This window comes from Pinus tabuliformis, chromosome 6, assembly GCF_031772625.1.
Source record: "Pinus tabuliformis cultivar Carrire ecotype Pingquan chromosome 6, CPIR1, whole genome shotgun sequence".
Taxonomy (NCBI): domain Eukaryota; kingdom Viridiplantae; phylum Streptophyta; class Pinopsida; order Pinales; family Pinaceae; genus Pinus; species Pinus tabuliformis.
The window spans coordinates 1,602,249,383-1,602,270,673 of record NC_142292.1 but is presented as its reverse complement, the minus strand read 5'-3'; the positions used below and the strand labels follow the sequence as shown (position 1 = coordinate 1,602,270,673).

Here is a 21,291-nt window from a genome sequence, read left to right as displayed (position 1 = left end):
AAATATTGATTTCTTAAGAAATAGTTTATTTTATTTTATAAGGAATAGTTTATAAATGATAATGAATATTTTTTAAAAGAAAGTTGGGAATTTTTATTTATATATAAATATCTATTTTTAATATGTTTTGGATTTATTTAAAAATGAGCTGTTTGTATTAATTTTGTATCAAATCTATTTGTGCTCGTCCCAAGTAAGGTAATCACGAGGTCAATTTTAATATTTCATTTAATTAATTATTCATATATCTTTTTTATATTTCTACTCATTAAATGTTTGTTCACAATGACATAAAATTATTTTTCCAGTTTTTAGAGATTACAATATTCTATATTATAATTAATGTTTCAAGAACATGATTGTGGAACCCAAATTACAACTTCTTCAATTTGATAATCTTTACAAAATAAATAAGTTGCAAAGACAAACTTATAATAAACAAAATTTAAATCATATAACAAAATTTGTTTGCTCAATAATTATAATCAAAATACAACTTTTTCAATTTAACAATCTTATCAATCTCTCTTTACACTTTACACCTTACACTTTCTAAAACAATTTCTAATATATTATATATATACACCAAACTAAAAAACAGATCACTCCTAAAAACATAATAAATAACATATCACTCCTTATCCCAAAACAAAGCTTCATGGACTTTATTTTTATTTATTAAAGATTAATCAAATTATCCAAATCAAAGCTTCATTGATTTTACTAAAGGTTAATCAAGTTGTATATGAGGATAGCACGGGATATTATTATGGTGTATGCCCACGGTTGTACAATCCAATAACTCGCCCATTTTCCTTTTGTAATGGCCTTGCATTTTTTTCAAATCCCTGCAATAAGCAAACATTATGTGATTAATAAAAGTAATTTGATAGCACAATGATATTTCAAATTTTGGTTTATAATATTATAATATTGAGAATTAAATATGAAGAATTAAGTATTTTTATTTTATTTAAATTAATGGTATATTAAATATGGATAAGAAAAGATAAAGAAAATCAAAATTAATAATTAAGTATTTTTATTTTATTTAAATTAATAGTATATTAAATATGGATAAAAAAAATAAAGGAAAAAAGATTAAAACAATTACAAGTAAAAGTTATTTTATACTAAATAAATCTTTTCATATTTATATTATTATTTTAATATTATAAATTTTAAAAGAGTGTGATTAAGATAGAGATTTTAAAATAATATGATTAAGATAGAGATTTTAAAAGAATGTGATTAAGATAGAAATTTTATATGATTTTTTTATTTAATAAAACGATATTGGCACAACCATATAAATTAAATCTTCACTAAATGTTTATAAACATTAAAACACTTATCTCACTAGCCTATATCCATCTAACTCTGGATCTACCAAGCCTAGAGAGGGATCAATGTGAAAAGATATTTGATCTCTCTAAAATAAGTTTGCACATTGATCCCTCTCAAGCTTGGTAGACCCCAAGTTAAAAATGGATCTACCCTGAATACCATTGGAAAAACCATGGGTTGTCAAAATGTATAGCCAAGAAACCACAAATGGTAAATAGACTACTTTAGTGTAGAAATATGATGTAGATTTGCAACTGCTTATGAAAATTATGTACACTCAACTAGTTTACCACTGCTTGTTAACTCGCTTGGAAACTCCATACCTCATGGAACACATGTACACTCAACTAGTTTACCACTGCTTGTTAACTCCCTTGGAAATTCCACCACAACTGGGCAACTGGTATTCTTTGCATGCATGAGTTAATTATTTGATCAGTTAACTAGATGAGTTAGGCTCATATCCCACTACTTAACTGACCACCCACTTATTCTATTAACAATTAGAACTAGTTTAATTGACCATAACTCAATTTAAATGAATTAGATTGCTACAATTGAAATTAAGTCAAATTAACTCAACGTAGGCTCTTAAAATTTAGGAATCACTACACACAACTGAACTTCATGCCCTTAACTAGAATTAACTAAGTTAACTGAGTGGAATTTCTTGTTGTATTTTTTTCAACATTTACCTCTATTTTATTTTAATTATTAATTCTGTTTTTTTTTCTTTTATATATGTTCTTATATAAGAAAACCATGGGCAAAACCATGGGTTGTCAAAAGCTAGAACCAAGAAACCACAATGATAAATGGACTGTTTTATCTTTATTTTATTTTAATTATTAAATTCATTTTATTTTTATTATTTTTAACCATTTTGTTTTTTTATTTTATTTTATTTTTTGATATGTAATTTGATCAAGTCAAAATGTTTATATGATAAGACAAAACAAGATAGAACATTACAACATCTCCGCCATACTAGGCTTCAAAATGCCTCCAATAATACATTTCACATTATCACCATCATAGATCCGTTTTAAATATGGATCTAAGATCCATTTTCTTCAAGTGCAATTTTTTTTAATGAGATGTCATTTTCTTCACGTGCAATTTTTTTTTAATGAGATGTCATTATTTAAATGTTTTTTCTGTTTTTTTGTTTTTTTGGCGCAAAATTTCAACTTTGAGGGACTCACAAAGTTACACATCAAATTGGGTTGTAGAACTAGCATAGATTGATCTTAAATATGTATCTAACATGAGCCAAGAGGGATCCAATTTCTTCACATGCAATTTTTTTATGAGACATTATTTAAATGTTTTATATAGTTATTTAAATTTTATTTATTTATTTTTATTTTTTAAAATTTGTATTTTGGTAGACAGAAGCAAAATTTCAACTTTGATACATAAAAATTAACTAAAATATAACTTTATTTAAAAATTAAATAAATTATAACTTTATTTTAAATTATTGTTATTATGAAGAGTAGAAAGGTCATTACTACTTATGAGATAAATATCAACTTTAATTTGTAACTATTATAAAAATATTTTAAAATATTAGGTAAAAATGTTAATTCTCTATTATCCACTTAATAATAATTATTAATAATTAAATTTTAATTTTAAAAATCTTATTAAAAACTCATTTATGAAGTAGTTAAAACAAAATATTTTATAATTTATAACAATTTATTTTTTATTTTTTTAATTTTTTAAAATATATTTGATTTGATTTTATATTAAAGTAAGTTATTAAAAATAGTATTGAATTTCTTTTGTGTATGCAATTTCAATTAAAAATAATTTAAAAGTACGGTTAAATCCTATAGAGATTTTTAAAAACTCCAGTTTAAGTTGTTTAATCTGTAGATTTTGAGTGTCCTATAATTTTTCAGAGTACCGGATCTATTTATATATTCAAAAATGCATTTTTAAATTAAAAAAAATAAAAATAAAAATAAAAAATCATTTTTTTAAATTATTTTACCAGCCTATTTCATCTTTAAATTAAACTACTTAAATATTATAAAAAATCTAACTTTAATAATATTAATATTTAAATCATAATCTCACTGGATTATCATAAACTTCACAGTTTCTCATGAAATTTTTATCATTAAATGTTGACTGGCTAAAGAATAACAGTACTCACATCATTAGCAGCATTTATGAGGGCCCTGACTTGCTCCCTTGAAACAGTTCTCACCTGCAACAACCACCAATTTATCCCAATTCACTATATCTTCGCCTCAAACCTTACACTTAGGATCGCATGTGTTTCAGGCTGAAAATATACCTTTTTGACAATCGTCCAGATGACTCCTCCTGTGCAGGGAGGAGTGGTGAGAGAACCGATATATCTATAATATTTCCTGCTACCAAATTTTATGTGCATCGGATCTACAATGCCCAAAGCTTCTTTTTCTTATGCTGGTTTCATACCAGCAATGGCAACTATTTCGTCTGTTAACTGCACATGAGTACTACCTCCACAGACAGAATGTCAAAGCTGAATCGTACTTTATGTGATGGGCCAGATTTATTAAACATAAACATAATTTTCCTAAAATCTAAATCTTTATTATAATTTTTTTAGTCGTACTCTTTACTTTATGTTCATAAATGAAAAATGCTACTCTATCTTTATCATATTTTTAAATGATAAATTTAAAATATAAACTATTTTCAACCACTAAATCCATCCACATATTGATGTTGTTCACACATTTATTTATTATAATTATAAAACTACCATATAGATTAAATGACATCTTGTGTAATTCGAGCAATCCACTCTATTAGGGCTTTGGTCAATCTGTCAGTCAACCCACCAGGTTCTCGAAGATTCAGAGAGGAAGGGTCATTGGTGCCTAATCATTTCCTCACAAGGTTGTTAAAGGACACTAGGGGACCATTTGTCAATCATTCTCACCTGGACTGAAATGTGGGAAGTAATAACAAAGAACCAGGAAATAGTAATAGTAAACTATGTAACAATTCAACTAATTATACTAATCATATATATAATTTATATATTATTAGTTGAGAATATCAATTACAAAACCAAAAAAACTAAAAAAAAATTATGTAAACCTACTCAATACCTCTCCACGAAACGTATAAAATTCCAATAACCGCTGTTTTGTTGTTACTGGACTTCTGCACCATATGTATCTCTAATGGGTATCTGCATTGCAATTGGAACCCAGTTCAGAGCATTGGGTATCAGTTGGAAGGCAGTGTTACCGTCTGCCATTAATAGCGTGCTCAGATGGAGAATGCCAGTGGCATTGAAAGAAAGTAAAGTTGCTCCTATTCACGCGTATAGTCCCCGCACCGTTTGGCCAGCTCACCTGCAAAAATAATGGAAGTTTGGATTTATGTCGGCTCTCTAAAGTGCCGTGGATGTGGTCCAATCTTGCCGTGCATGTGGTTTAAACATCTTGAGTAATGTATTAAATTTATATACTTAAATATTTATTTTAAAGTTTTACAGAAAAAAAGTCGAATACAGCAAGTAGATGAAGAAGCAATCTGTTTTATAAATTAACTTTAGTTTCGTGGATATTAAAATAATTTTTTTTTTTTTTTCTATTTTAGTAAACTATAATTACTGAGTTTGTTCGAATTGAGATAAACAGTACGGAACTATAGTTACTGAGTTTGTTCGAATTGAGATAAACAGTACGGAAATTCGTCAATTCGGTTCCATTGTTTAACAATTCACCAAAATTTAATCCAATCGTAAGGTTAACAATTCACCAAAATTTAATCCAATCGTAGGGTTAATGTAGTTGGTTAATTCTGTGGCGCATGATGCTTCCGAACATATACGGGTTAATTTATTAAATTATATTGACTGAAAATTTATGGAATATATCCAATATAATTATTCATTAACTATTATAAAAAGCAAGAAATAGATAGAAGCTGGATAGGATATGTAAAGAAAGAAAAAAAATTACATGAAATAATGAAAAAAATGAAGATACAGAAATAGATATGAAGCAAGAAAGAAAATGGAAAGTGGTTTATTCTTTAATTGTTTTAAGATAATAGTAAAGAAAGAAAAAAAAAAGTTAAAAAGATAAAACATAAAAAGTAGAATGAATTAGAAAAAAATGAGAAAATGATATAAAGAAATGTGTGAAGTGGCAATTTTAAAAGTGAAATTTAGAAAAAGTATGTTTTTCAATTTTTTTTAGTTTCAAATTAAAGAAAAATATGACAAAAGTTTGAAAGAAATATTTTGTGAATTATAAAATTTTAAAATAATTTTATTAATAAGATACCTAGTGGTTTCCCATTTCTTTCAATTGCTAATAAGATGCATTTCCTGAATATTCCAAGCAAATAAAAAAAAAAACTTCCTAGAGACGTTGATAGACATTGCATATATAGTTGCGTTGTAATCTGCCAAGATGAAAATGAAATCAGTTGGTGTTTAAAAAGAGTAAAAGACAAAATTGGCCTCAAAAAGTAAATAGTGAGGAGAAACTTGATATATGAAAATTGTCTGTCAATTTTTCAATTGTTGCCTGCTATAGGATCCTAAATATCACAGTAGAAGAAGTGTCAATGTGCATTAGTACAAGAAAGAGCTGTGTAGTGTCAAGTGCAATCAGTTTTGCAATAGTTTACATGTGATACAAGTGTCAATGCAATGTGACTTTTTATTTATGGAAAGATTACAGATAAACTAGTTTTTAATATAGATTTTATAAATTTGCATCTATAAGTTTTTTTAGTTTCAAATTAAAGAAAAATATGACATCAAAGTTTGAAAAGAAATAAGTTTTGGAGAAAAGGATGAATTATAAAATTTTAAAATAATTTTATTAATAAGATACCTATTATCAATTTAATTTTTTTTTTATTTTTTTTTTCATTGGAACTTTTATAGTAAATTCCCATCCCAATTCTAATTCAAAGTCTCGTGATCTAATCTTAAGTTATGCATTGCCTGAAAACTATTCCAAGCACAATTTGTTCAGTTGAAAAAAAAAAACTTCCTATATACTATGGCCCAGACGAAAACTTATTTATTTACAATTACCATGAGATAGGGGCATGGATTGATCAGGGTTGCATTGGCAGCGTGATAGTTGCGTTGTAATCTGCCAAGATGAGAAAAGATGTTAACATTTTGGCTCGCCAAATCAATGGGAGATTGGTGTTTACCATCAACGCAGGGTTCCCAGTCTTTCTGGAGACCTCCCCAGTGTTTAGACCCTCTTGGATCATTTTTGTAGTCAAACTACTTGGCCTCAGACTCTGTAAAACAAACAATGCAATATTGATAGTAGCAGTACCTCCAAGTGGAGGAGAAACTTGATACCTATGAATATCAAGCTGGGAAGTGTCCAAAAAAGTAGCAACACAGAGATCAATTAGATCAGTTCCAAATTGTTGCAGCAGGACTATCACCTTTGCTATAGGATCCTACAATATCACAGTAGCAAGATTCAGTGTCAACAAAGCTAGTTGCAATTAGTACATGTGAGATGACGCAGAGCTAGTTACAATGACATAGTGTCAACAAGATGCAATTAGGTGACTGTTGCAAAACTAGTTGCAACGAATACATGTGATACAGTTGCAGTGACACGGGCAGTGTGAATTTCCCAATTATAATATGTAAGTGCAATTCCAACCCGAATATTCCTAGCATAGAGCTACATAGTCTAGTTTCCAGTGTAGGAGGATAGTGCGACTTTCCAAGGGGGAATAGATATTTCCCACATGGATATCGAGACTTAGAGGGAGTCTAGCTTCAGAGGGAGAAACCCTATGGAAGTTAATGCTTCAGGGTCTAAGGAGATCAGACTCATTATTATAGTAGTTGTAGTAGTAGTGCATAGATAGCAGTAGAGCAGTAGCAACAAAAATATGAGCATATCAAAGTTAAACAATAACATGATGGGCAATATTCTCTTCACAGTGATTTCTAGTGATAGGGAGATTGGTCAGCTTGGAGAATGTTAGTTAGACATCAACAACGTAGGACCATTCAGGTGCAAAAGACTACAATTGCATTAGGGGAATTTTGAGGTCTAAAATGGGCCTCCTAAGGAAATTATAAAATAATAGTAGAAATAATAAAATAAGATTAGATTACATCATCAAATTTCAGAGGAGAAAAAAAACTATTTTTTCAACTCGTATTTTCAACTTATCTCCCTAGGGGTTTACTCAAATTTCGAGCAACAACACTCGTTGGATATAAAATTTGATTCTTCATCCAAATATTACCCATATTGCATACTTTCGATGGACCCTACTACATGAAAAATGAGAAATACATGAAAATTGTGATTGCAATAACGTTTTTTCATGTATTTCTCATTTTTCGTGTAGCAAGGTCTATCGAAAGTATGATACATGGGTACTCCTTGGATGAGGAACTAAATTTTTCATCCAATGAGTACTCCCACTCAAAATTTGAGTAAAACCTTAGGGAGATAAGTTGAAAATACGAGTTGAAAAGTAGTTTTATTATTTTATTATTTTTTAATCTTTTTACTTTTTTACTCAAAAAATAATGAATCATCCCCCATGGTTGACATTGTCATCTTGAATCCTATGGGTTCTTATAAGGTTTATTTTGGTTGAAATTTTTCTTAGGAGGCCCATTTTAGACCTCAAAATTCCCCTAATGATGTGGAGAGAGAACACCCTTATCGCTAAGAAGGAGTGTTAGTTTTTGTAGCTTTAGATAAGTGTTGTAGTATCGATTTTGTTTAAGAGATTAAGGAACGCGATATATCCAAAACCTGGAGAAGGTTTCAAGGGATGAGCTTGTGAAACACCTTAATTAGATTAATTAATCAATAATTAAAAAATGCCTAAGTTTAAGTTAGAAAAATTGATTAATTAATCGGAATTAATTAAGGATGATTGAAAAGGCTCTAGAGACTCACATGGATTGAGTCTAAGATGATCTTAGTTGTTGATGAGTTTATAATCATGGTCGTTGAATCTCCTTATAACAACAAGTCGATGGGATTGAGATAGATACAATGGTGAGACATAAGTGAGGGAGCTATTTTCCAAGAAGTTTGAATTTTCAAGTACACAGTATTTAGAGAGGGAAGAATTCGAGCCCATGGAGGAGCATTAGTGATTGAGGGAGAAACAATAGAGAAATCTAGAAGATTTTCCAAAGTCTCTCTAGTCTCAATTTGGCAGGAGAGAGAAGGTCGAATATTTCTGAAAAAACATTTAAAAATGCCTAATTTTAACTTCGAAAAATTGATTAATTAATGGGAATTAATTAAGGATGATCGAGAAGGCTTTAGAGACTCACATGGATCGAGTCTAAGATTATCTTCGTTATTGATCATGATTTAATCATGGTCGTTGAAGCTCCTTATATGAGCAAGTCAAGTCGATGGGATCGAGATAGATACAATGGTGATACATAAGTGAGGGAGTTATTCTCCAAGGACTGAGAATTTCCCATTACACAGTATTCTGCGAGGGAAGAATTCGAGCCAGTGGAGGAGCATTGGTGATTGAGGGAGAAATAATAGAGAGATCTAGAATATTTTCCAGTGTCTCTCCACTGTTAGTTTAGCAGGAGAGAGGAGGTCGAATATTTATGGAGGAATTCACGATTACCAGAATTTACAGTGGATTTGCAAATTCTCCAAATTATTTTTCCAGTATATTTTTCAGAGGATTTCCATTTGGGAATCCAGATGATTGTACTTCAATTTTTATTTCTACATAATAAAATAAACTCTCATTTTCTACACTAATTTTCCCTTTGGTTTTTCTAGGGACATTAGTCCAAAATAACTGTGTTAATTGTGTGCTTGAATTTCTCAGTTTCATTTTAATTTTTCCGCAACATATTTATTTTTCGTGAAGAACCATAATGATATTCCTTTGATATTAATTATAAAATTAATAAACTGGTAATCAATTAGGAGAATAAGTTCCAATAACCGCAGTTCAAGGATTTTTCATAGTTCGCAAAAAAACATGTCATTCTATTTGTAGGTCATAGTCTAAATTGGCATCATTTTTGTCTAAAAAATAATGAAAATTTCAAACAATTTTGATAAAAGATGGCGAAAATTTTTGGAAGTCCAAGTTATAGCTATCAAGATTCAAGTTTTTGGCTGAATTTTTGATGGTGTTGAATCCATTTCCACTATAAAAAACATGATTCAAGTACTCCTATTGTCAGATTTTTTAAAATCAGACGATTTTTGGCCGTCCAAATTGAAGCTCGGTAGATAACACCTCTGCTTATTGGCTGCTACCAACAAATAGAAATCGTTGAATGGCATTGTGGATGAGAAAGAAGAGGGTGGTCTCAACGAGTGAGTAGGTAAGAAAATAGACAAAAAAATTGAGCTCGAGGAATGTGGCAGACAGAGAGGTTTACTCACTTTGAATTGGTGCATTTATTTATTAATTGTGTGTTGTTTATTTCCTTCTTTTAGTTAAAGGTGGGAATATATTTTTATGTATATATAGAATGATGTGGGAAGAGATTTTTATTTATATAAATGATGGTTAATTTCTGTGTAATTTTAATGTTGAACAATGGGAATTAAAAATAAGTAAGATTGTTAAATGTACATTATGGTTTAATTTAGAAACCCCCTTCCATACCCAAAATATACAAATCTATCAATATAAAAAAAATTATGGAAATCAAATTAACCAACATAGGTGCATCTTAACCTAGGATCTATCAAGCACCGAGTGGGATCAAATCCCTTGAGGTGCAAACCTCTTTTTTGAGTGAAAAACTTGAGGAATGGTTTGCACCTTGAGATATTTGATCCCTCTTGACACTTGATAGATCTGGGGCTAAGTTTGATATATGTTGGTTTTTATATACACGCATACCATATCTAGGCTAGATCCATCTCTCCCTTTCTCACCTCTCTCGTTCTCTCTCTCTTCCCTCCTACTCTACTCTCTCCTCATCTCTCTCAAGTCCTCTCTATCCCTTTTTCTCCCACCTCCCTCTATCTCTCCCCTCTCTCTCTCTCTCTCTCTTTACCTTCCACTTATGTCACTATATCCCTCCCTCTCCTTCTCTTTTTCCCCCTCTTTCCCATCCATCTCTATGTCTACCTCTCTCTCTTCCCTTTATCTCACCCCCTCTCTGTCCTCTCCTCTCTATCTTCCTTCCTCTCCTCTCCCCCTCTCTCTCCATCTCTCCCTTGTCACTCCCTCTCTCTCCCCCCCTTCTCCTTTTTCTCTCTTTCTCTTTCTCTTCCTCTCTCTCTCTCTCTCTCTCTCTCTCATATAATGAATAATTTTCACTCTATGTAATCAATGTTATATGCAATGTCTAAAATATTTTACATTTTAATTTTTTATTGTGAAATGAGTTATGATTTTTCAAGATGTGGTATTGGTAAGACATGGTATTGTAACAAAACCTATTTACAAGTTAATAATATCCACGGTAAAGTTGGGGTGGATATACATGGCTAAGAAACTTGTTATATTGTAAGTTTATTGTAAGCATTAAGTTTTTATGTGCTTATTAATTATATTTAAATATGGTTATGGAATAATTATTAGTCCTTGCCAAGATCGATTTGCCTGTTGATCACTATTAGTTTAGCATTGACCAATGCAAACTATAGTTTTTAACTTTGAAAAATAAATATTAATTTTTTAATATTTTTAAAATAATTAATTTTCAAACATTTGATTGGACCATAACTATCTTATTGCAATCTTTGCACAATATAATGCCATGTGGATAACTTTCTTACATATTTTATGCCATAATTTATGGATATCATTGCAATATTCATGCATGATTTTTAAATATTTGTGTAGTGGTTTCTTATTTTTAAGCTTTGCAAGAAAACCATCCAAAAATAAAAAAAATAACTTGAAAATAACTTATATACTCAATTAAATAACATATCTACCATTAATTACTTCACACTGTAATTTAAGCAAGTCTTTGCATAAAAAATTGGATAGGAATAAGATGCTCCCACCATTATTTATGTTTTCTTAACCACTTGCGTAGGATTAAAATGGTAAATATCTAGACTTACTATAGGATTAAAACAAGACTATAAGATTTGTCGATCAACCATTATTAATTTAGCATTGATCAATATAACTTATACTATTTATGCAATTTTCCTAGAGCATAATTTTTAACTTGAATTGGGAAGACTAAACTTCTATATAACAAATTGGAATTTTTTATTTTTATTACTTATTATTATTATTATTATTAATTGAGCCAAGATTTATATGTTTACACTAAAACATCTCCACCATACTCAACACTATATTAGTTTTAATCTTTGATTGTTTTTTAATTGAGCTGACATATAAATGTTAAATGCTAAACATTTACCCCTACATCTCTACCCTTGGACTGTGTCTTGAGGTAATTAACTTTGATTTTTTTGAAATTTATTTTAATTTTAATAACTAAGACAAAAATTGTATATATATATATATATATATATACAATTTTTGTCTTAATTATTAAAATTAAAATAAATTTCAAAAAATCAAAGTTAATTTATTATATATATATATATATATAATATATATATATATATATATATATATATATATCCCTTAAAAGTAATAATATTTACTTCTAAAATGGAAAATCAAGAATTAGTTAGAAAAGTAACTATAATTTACTTGAACCGGTTATGAGTTAGGGAATTAGTTCCAAAACGAATTGTAAAATAATTCGTGCAACTAAAAGACAGGTGAAAGAAGGTATTCCGAGGTGGAAGAATGGTTCCAAACATTACAAGATGCAACTTGGTTGTTTAGGGGTTTACACTCTACTACAACCAAGTCCGTATTCCTTAGGGGCAGTTACCAAGGAACAACGAGGTAATGCAAACTCAGTGACGCGGTTATGATCAGAATCAGAGAGGTCAAGATTTTATTCAATGTTCGTATTGTGTTGGACATGGGGGATAATAGAAAATATCTCCTCAGAGATGGCGGGAGCATACTGGTTGGATGCCATTCGAAGGAAAACTCCATGCGATGCAACCATGTACATTGGCCATGGATGTCAAGCAAACAGAGCAAATGATTAGATGGGTTATGGCCCTTGCATCCATGGCTAGTTTTTCAATCTTGCTTAATAGCTTGCCCTCAAGAACCTTCATGCCTTCTAGGGGACTAAGAAAAGGAGAACTGCTCTCCCCCTTCCTCTTTGTGCTAATGATGGAAGGGCTAGGCAGAGCGATAAAAATGGCAAGTGCTGAGGGAAGAATCTAGGGTTTGAAACTCACCATAGATGGCACTGCTTCAACTCACCAAAAATTTGTGGATGACACTATGCTGCAGGGCATTCCCACAGTCAAGGAAGCCAAAGCTTTTAAACAAATCTTGAATGACTTTGCTATGGCCGCTGGTACAGAGGTAAGCCTTGACAAATCAAAAGTTTTTTTTTTTTAACTTTGACATTGCTATTCAGAGAAACCTTACCAGAATTATAGGGTTCCAAAGGGATCAATTACCCTCTAAGTACCTTGGAATGCCCCTTACAGACAAACCTCTAAGCAGGGGAGTGTGGGAGCTGGTCATTAACAAACTTCAGGATAAGGTTAGGAAATGGACATGTAGATCTTTGAATTTAGCAAGGCGCCTTGTGCTCACAAAAGTTGTCATGTAGGCCATACCCATTTTCATGATTTCAGCTCTTCCTATTCCTAAAAGAGTTTTGCAACAGATCAGGAACATTCAAAGAGATTTTCTTTGGGGCAAAGGGGAAGAGAAAAAGAAATGGGCTTTGGTAGCTTGGGATAAGCTCAACAAACCTAAGGTCCATGGAGGTTTGGGGCTTCATGACCCCGAAACCCTCAGCAGAGTTCTGGGTGCAAAGCTTTGGTGGAGGTGGCTTAAGGAATCGGCAACCCCATGGGCCAAGTTTTGGAAACAGAAATATGCAAATAATTGGCAGGAGAGGGATCATATTCGAATGTCTGGGCTTATAAAGGGATCCCACATTTGGAATCTTGCTTGGGAAAATAGAGGCATTGTCTAGCAGCACAGCTTCTGGGAGATCCAAGCTCAGAACCTGGCAAGATTCTGGGAGGAAAACTGGCAGCAAGAACCAAACCTGTTTAGGGAAGAACTAACCGATCTCAAGAATGACACTGACAATGAAGGTTTATGCATGGTAAGTGACTTCTGGGATCAGGTAAGGAACGATTGCAAATGGATAATATGGAAGGATCTAAGCTATAGGGAAGAGAGCCCTTTGAAAGCTCAGGCAAACTCTCTTGCTATGGACTTGGAACAAAGGATGATTTTGGTATCATCCTCGTTTGACCAATTAAGATGGGGAAGAAACGCAGAAGGTAACTTTAACCTCAAAGAAGCCAAACAAATAGCCCTAGGGTTTGATTATCAAAACCATGATAAGGTATGGAAGGACCTTTGGTAGCACCCACATTGGATGAAAATAAAGTTGTTTATGTGGTTGGTTCAACAAAAGAAAATTCTAACTTGGGAAAATATTCTGAAGAAAGGTTTTGTTGGCCCATCCAAATGCTATCTATGTGGTACACAAGAGGAGATGATGGAACACTTACTCAACCTCTGCCCATTCACCTCCACCTTGTGGGATTGGGTGGCCTCAGTCTTCAGGCAAACTGACAGGGATGGCCTCAGTATTACCAACACTTTGAAGAATTGGAGAAAAGACTTCTCAGGCAATGAGATCATCAACAAAGCTTGGACTCTGGTTCTAGGCTTCTTAATCTGGGACATCTGGAAAGAACACAATGGTAGGATTTTCAAGAGCAAAACTGGCTCAACCTAGAACACTATTGCACAGATATTAAGACAACTCAAAGACACTGTTGGTGCCATGTTAGGGAGACCTCCTGAGAACCCGACTCTGCCCTAGGACGCTCATATACTACTGCAGTTGGGTCTCCATTCGCTAGTTCCCCAGAGCATACACAAGGATGTGAGCCAGATAAACATTGGTAAAGACTTTTGGCAACCTCCTCCTCATGGTTTCTTGAAAATTAACATAGATGGAGCCTCTAAAGGTAACCCAGGGATGGTTGGTTTTGGCAGGGTCATCAGAGATGAGCAGGGGTGCATAAAGGACATCTTTCATAGTCATTTGGGGACTGCCACAAATAACATGGCGGAGCTCATGGCCTTAGAGAAGTGCCTGGAAATACTAATCGAGTCAAATTCTCATAATGCCATCATTGAAGCAAACTCAGAATTGGTTATTAATGCGGCCAAGAAGATCTGTAATGGAAAAGCACTGGAAAAGTCTCAAAACATTGTCGGCTTTTGCAGGTCTTTCAGCGCATTCATTCCCACCTACAAACCCTGAGAATGACCAGCTTTGTTCATGTGCGAAGAAAATTCAATATGCTAGCTGATCGTCTGACGAATGAAGGAGTGTCTTGCAAGGAAAGTTACAACTTGTATGCTTGGGATTCGACACCCTTAGGGAAATTGCGTGAGGATTGTCAAAGACAGGTGGCCAAAGACATGGAAAACTTCCAAATTATTAGTACTAAACAAGAAGGAAGACTAGTGGAAGCAGGAGAAAGTGGAAGCGGGAGAGGCACTTGGTAAACAGCAGGCTTCTTAGAAGGTTGCCGGCTACAGATCTTGACAGCCTTCATCATCGAATGGCCATCGGGTGGAAAAGTAATCGAAGGTTAAGTACTCAAGCAGACCCGAAGTTTTTTAGATTAGCGGTTTATAATCTTCATCGGGTTCGAAAAGAGAGTAAAGACCGTGCAGGTTTTCGTTTCGATATCTCGGAGGACCGTCAGATCAACAGGGGCTTAATCATGTGGTTTTCGGGTTCTGAAAGTGATCGGACCTTAAGTTTCAAACGGGTCCCGAACATTTATAAACCAATGGCTCACAATCCTTATCGGGTCTATGAACCCGATAAAAGGGGCGCATGTTACCGAGACAATAGTGTTCGTGACCGTCGGATCTCACAAGATCTAGATCGAAAGGACATCGAGTTTCAACATAGTAGGAGGCTAGGTCCAAAAACGGACCCGAAGTTCTACACTTTGACTGTTTATTTACCCTGTCAGATCCATAAAGCTGGTAAAGACTGAGCTCTCCTTTGCAGCAAATTCTGTAGTAACTGTCGGATCACTGGGGTCTCATCCAATGGCCATCAGGTTGGATCATGGATGGTGACTTAAATTGTAAGCCTCAGGTTGAGAGTTTCGGGTTTATTTCGAGTTGTGTAGTTGGTTACTCTTCATAGGATTATCCTTTGATGGTCCTTACATTTGTAAAGCCATATAACATATGTAATCTTTTTTGCGTTTAATAGAAAGATCCACTCTTATTTGACCGAAAAAAATAAATTTAAATCTATTATCTTAATAAATTACAATTAACGAATCAAATTTACAAAAATATTCTACTAATTTTTATTACTTCCAACCAAAACTCTAATTTCTTAAATCCATCTAACTATAAAAATTACAAAATAACTTTTACCAAATAACTTTTGTACCTTTACCGATTAAAAATAATATCAACATATTTTTACATAATATAATTTATCTTCCCATTTTTGTTACACACACCATATTTTTTCTATTCATTTATATCTGATTTCTCATATTTCGTGCATAACATTCACCTATCATATTTTCTCTATTTCTTTATATATGTTTTTTTTGGGTGTATGATATGAGTTCGCTTTTTGTTTGTTGTGTTTGTGATTCTATGGTTGAAAGATATTTACTACGTTGAGCAATTAGGTTTACGCTCAGATAATGGGGTCCATGTGAGGTTAAAACTACATATTACATCAATTTTCTTATGCACATGAGAGAACTACAATGGAAAAGTGAGAAAAGTGAGAATATGACATTTTCCTATTGCTAGGGTTGACATTGAAGCTTTTAGTGAATGATGGATACCTGTTATTAAGTCTTAATTGTTTGCATATATCGATTTATACCTGTGGGATGGTTGGACAATGATGTTTAGATATATCGATAAATATGGTGGTTGCACAATGATGTTTAGATATATCGAGAAATATGATTGGGAGTAGTTGCACAATAATGTTTAGAATTAATTGTAAATAGGTATTTAGTATATGATATATGAATGATATTTATTTGTTTAATTATGGATATTATATATTATAATTATATATATATATATATATATATATTTTTTTGATAAAGTGTTTTTTTGAAATAGAGCTTCGAAAATTTTAATTTAACTATTGATAATTATAAGGTGGATGATAGAGATTTAGTTTTCATGAAATATTTTAAAATATTTGTATGAGTATCTACAAATCAATGATTAAGATTTATTTTCAAAGTTGTTATATGCTTTTTACTATTTTAACTAAATTGATTAATTAAAACTTGTCAAATGAATAAGTGTGAGTTATGATTTTTTGGGCATGCCGTATTGATAAACCATGGATTGGCCCATGGTATTATAACAAAGTCTATTTCTAGATTAAAAATCTCCATAGTAAAGTGGGGATAAATTTAAGAATCTTGTTTCATGTTTTTTGAAATGTATATTTTAATTATTTTTACAATAACTAAAATTCAAAATAAAGTTATTATTTTTTAAATTTGAGCAAATTGAGATGTATCATGAAGTAAACATTTCCATGCTTATTATGAAGTACTCCTTATCCACTTTTATTAGTCATTTAATTTATATGGGTGCACTAGTTTAGTATTTATGGACATTTTAATTATAATCAAGTTGGGAAATTGCTAAAATATTTGTTTTTATTAGTCATTTAATTTATATGGGTGCACTAGTTTAGTGTTTATGGCCTTTTCAATTATAATAAAGTTGGGAAATTGCTAAAATAAAAGATAACTCAATAAAATTTGGAGTGAATAAAAATATTTTATTGTTGAATTAGGTGATTAAATAAATTACTAATTAATTTTCAAACACAATTTTACTAATAAAATAATCAATTACAATCAATGAAAAAAAATAATAAAATAAATTTAATAATATTAAATTGAAGGATTAATTTAAATAATTAAAAATAAAGAAAAAATAATATTTCAAGCCCATGGGGATAGTGCAATTGGTGTTTGCCATGATATTAAGTATTATGTAAACAATGAGATTCAAGGTTCAAATCTTGTGAGTCAAGTTAAAAATTAAAGTTCAAACTTGATTTAGTTTTTATTTTTCTGGACCTTCTACCATTCCCCTGAGTTGGGTGAGTTGGGGGAATTTAGTTTTTATTTTTCTGGACCTTCTACCATTCCCCTGAGTTGGGTGAGTTGGGGGAGTTGAGGTCTGATGAAACTATGCCAATTGAGTTGGGGGAGTTGAGGTCTGTTGAAACTATGCCAATTTACTTCTTCCTGATCTGCTCCTCCGCAACCTGCATTTTTGTCAGAGTAGAGCGGTGACATGGGCCCTTAGCTGAAAAATGATCATGCAACAACCTAGGTAGGCTTGACCACCACAATTCCCCCCACCCCGATTTTGCTATATTGTTGCGACCTAAACAAAATTTGAAGCCCTGGGATGATCAAAGATCCAACAACCTAGGTAGGCTTGACCACCACAATTCCCCCACCCCGATTTTGCTATATTGTTGCGACCTAAACAAAATTTGAAGCCCTGGGATGATCAAAGATCCTTAATATCGAAATCGATTCGAGATCAAATGATAATCCGACCTGCACTGTTCTAGGGCCATCCCAGGCCAACGTAAAAATACCTTTCATCTTTGGTCTTCTTTTCTGTCCTTGTCGCCTTACCATGAGAGTGCGTAGAAGGCACAGAGGGTGTATTTCGCTATAGGAGAGCGACCACCGAAGAGCTCCCAAGGAGACCACGATCTGTCACCTAACCTTTGCATAAATGATTTTATTTTAATTTATTTATTTCAAATTCATTCAATTTGGGTACGCTTTTAGACCTAAAATAAAACCTTTTCCTAGGACCAGTCCATTGCATCTTAGACCAGGAAATATCAATTTCATATTACAGCAATTTCAGTTAACCCCGGTTTGGACCTTCAAACAACAAGGAAACGCTTTCATTAGATTGCTGATTACTTGCTTTGTAATCACTGAAAGGAGGAAGCGGCAACATAAGATTACCTGTACAGATTTCAACCGGTTGATCACCGGGATTACTGGTGTATATTTCGACTGGATGATTACCTTCTGTTACTGGAAGTTTGGGAAGATGATCAGCTAAAGGAAAATTGCAGCAATAGGTAGAATTCAAGAGCGCTGAAGATAGAGCGGGGAAGGTGGTCAGTGGTACATTAATTTCTGCTCGCTGCGCCCTCGGCTTGAAAAGCAAAGGCCTCCTCTCAGATTCTTCAGATGTACTGCTAGCAGGGGGCGTGGGCATTCCTGTGAACTTGTGAACTCTTTCACGGAAACTGTATGGGTCTGTGACCACAACTGTGGCCTTTGGACTCCTCTTACCGTCTTTGCGTGTTTTAAGCTTTACTATTTTTATCTTTAAAATAAAGTTATATTATTTTCATCTTTTAAATAATAATAATGGGTAAGATTTGGTAAATATTCAGAGTTTTGTAATGGAGAAGGCATATTTTTATTACAAACATAACAGTTTTTTAATGGGTAAGATTTGGTAAATATTCAGAGTTTTGTAATGGAGAAGGCATATTTTTATTACAAACATAACAGTTTTTCCTGTGATAAACAAAATATCTAATACGGTCTACTTTAATTGTGACTCTAAAATTGATTAAGTATCATACAAAGTGCATATTTAGATTATTTAGTATACAAAGTGCATATTTAGATTATTTAGTATTGTGATGTGTATCTAATTTTTATTTTTTTATATTAAAAATAATAATAATAATATTTTTTCCTCTTATTTAAATTTAAATTTTTATTTTTTTATTATGGTTACTTGGTAACTGGTTATAGTATTTTGGGCAAGGCTCAAAATAAATATTAGAAATATTTTTATTATGGTAATTTGGTAATTTGTTATAGTAATTTGGGTGAGGCCCAAGATTAAATACTAGAAATATGACTTAGCAAAAGTCAAGACTCCATTAAGGTGGAGGGCCTACTCCTTGAATCTTATCACAAAGGGTTTAACCACTTAACTAATGATTCACTCATAAATAACTCATGCATGTAAGATCTGAGAGTTACCCAGTTGAGATTTGAGTTCATGGACAATGTACTATCAATTGTTGAGATTTGAGTTCAGCTACAATGTACTATCAATTGTATAATCATATGAACTGTACATGTTGTGCATGTCGTCACAGAAAGGTCTATGACACAATTCCTTTGGGGCTAATTCCTAAGGAAACAATGCCAGGAAATAGGGAGGCCTGGGCTTGTCTAGGAAACTATGAGACATAAAGATAAGGGACTTACGCAAGCCATAAATTGATTAAGTATTGGCATGGGTTTGTCTAGGAAACTGTGAGACATAAAGATAGTGTAGAGATTGCTCGGTTTGAGCGAAGCACTGTAATTTTCTCATATTTTCTTACTAATGCAATATACAGATAATAGTTTAGCCTTTCCCCAAAAAATCATTATGTAATGTGTTGATTGAATTATTTCTCTTGTATGCTTCTTGATAGTGCAGAGATTGCTCGACAAAATTGGTTAAGTATTGGCCTGGGCTTGTCTAGGAAACTGTGAGACAGATAGAGATAGTGCAGAGATTGCTCGGCAAAATTGGTTAAGTATTGGCCTGGGTTTGTCTAAAAAACTGTGAGCCAAATAGAGAGAGTGCAGAGATTGCTCAGGCTTGAGCAAAGCATTGTAATCTCTCATATTTTCTTACTAATGCAATATACCAATTGTAGTTCTGACTTTTCCAAAAAAATCATTATGTATTATGTTGTTTGAATTCTTTATCTTGTATGCTTCGTAATTTCACGATCGTTTAATTATTTTTACTGATAAATAAAATAAATACAAATCTATTATCTTAATAAATTAAAATTAACCATTTAAATTTACAAAAAAAATTCTAATAAAAATTAGCTAATTTTTATTACTTCCCACCAAAAATCTAATTTCTTAAATTTATCCCACTATGAAAATTACATAATCTTCAATATTTTTGTACCTTTACCGATTAAAAATAATATCAAAATGTTTTTACGTAATATAATTTATCTTCCCATTTTTGTTCCACACCATATTTTCCCTCTTCATTTATATCGGTTTTCTCATATTTCGTGCATAACATTCACCTATCATAGGTGGTGTTTTGGGTGTATGATATGAGTTCGCTTTTTGTTTGTTGTGTTTGTGATTCTATGGTTGAAAGATATTTACTACGTTGAGCAATTAGGTTTATGCTCAGATAACAGGGTTCATGAGGGGTTAAAGCTACATATTAAATCAAAATATTTTTTTTTAATGCATGTAAGAGAATTTCAATGGAAAATTGAGAATATGACATTTTCCTAGTGCTAAGGTTGACGTTGAAGCTTTTAGTGAATGATGGATACCTGTTATTAAGTTTTAATTGTTTGAATATAATTTATTTGTCATTTAATAACCTTGAGGTGGGGTGGTTGCACAATGATGTTCAGATATATCGATAAATAGAGTAGTTGCATAATAATGTTTAGAATTAATTGTAAATAGGTATTTAGTATATATGAATTTATAATTATTTATTTAATTTTTTGGTTATGGAAACTAAATATTATAATTAATATATATATATATATATATATTGGAATAGAGTTTTCAAAATTTTAATTTAATTATTAATAATTATAAAGTGGATGATAGAGATTTAGCTTTCATGAAGTATTTTAAAATATTTCTATTAGTATCCATAAATCAATGATTTAGATTTATTTCCAAAATAGTTATATGTCTTTTTACTATTTTAACTAAAATTAATTAATTAAAAAACATCATATGAACAAGTGTGAGTTATGATTTTTTGGGCATGTGGTATTGA

The 21,291-nt window shown here is 31.8% G+C and overlaps 1 pseudogene; it reads right to left on the bottom strand.

Annotated features, from left to right (window-relative positions):
• Positions 1–767: 767 nt before the first annotated feature.
• On the bottom strand, positions 768–18,080 carry LOC149264988 (alpha carbonic anhydrase 7-like; annotated as a pseudogene).
• Between the last annotated feature and the right edge of the window lie 3,211 nt (positions 18,081–21,291).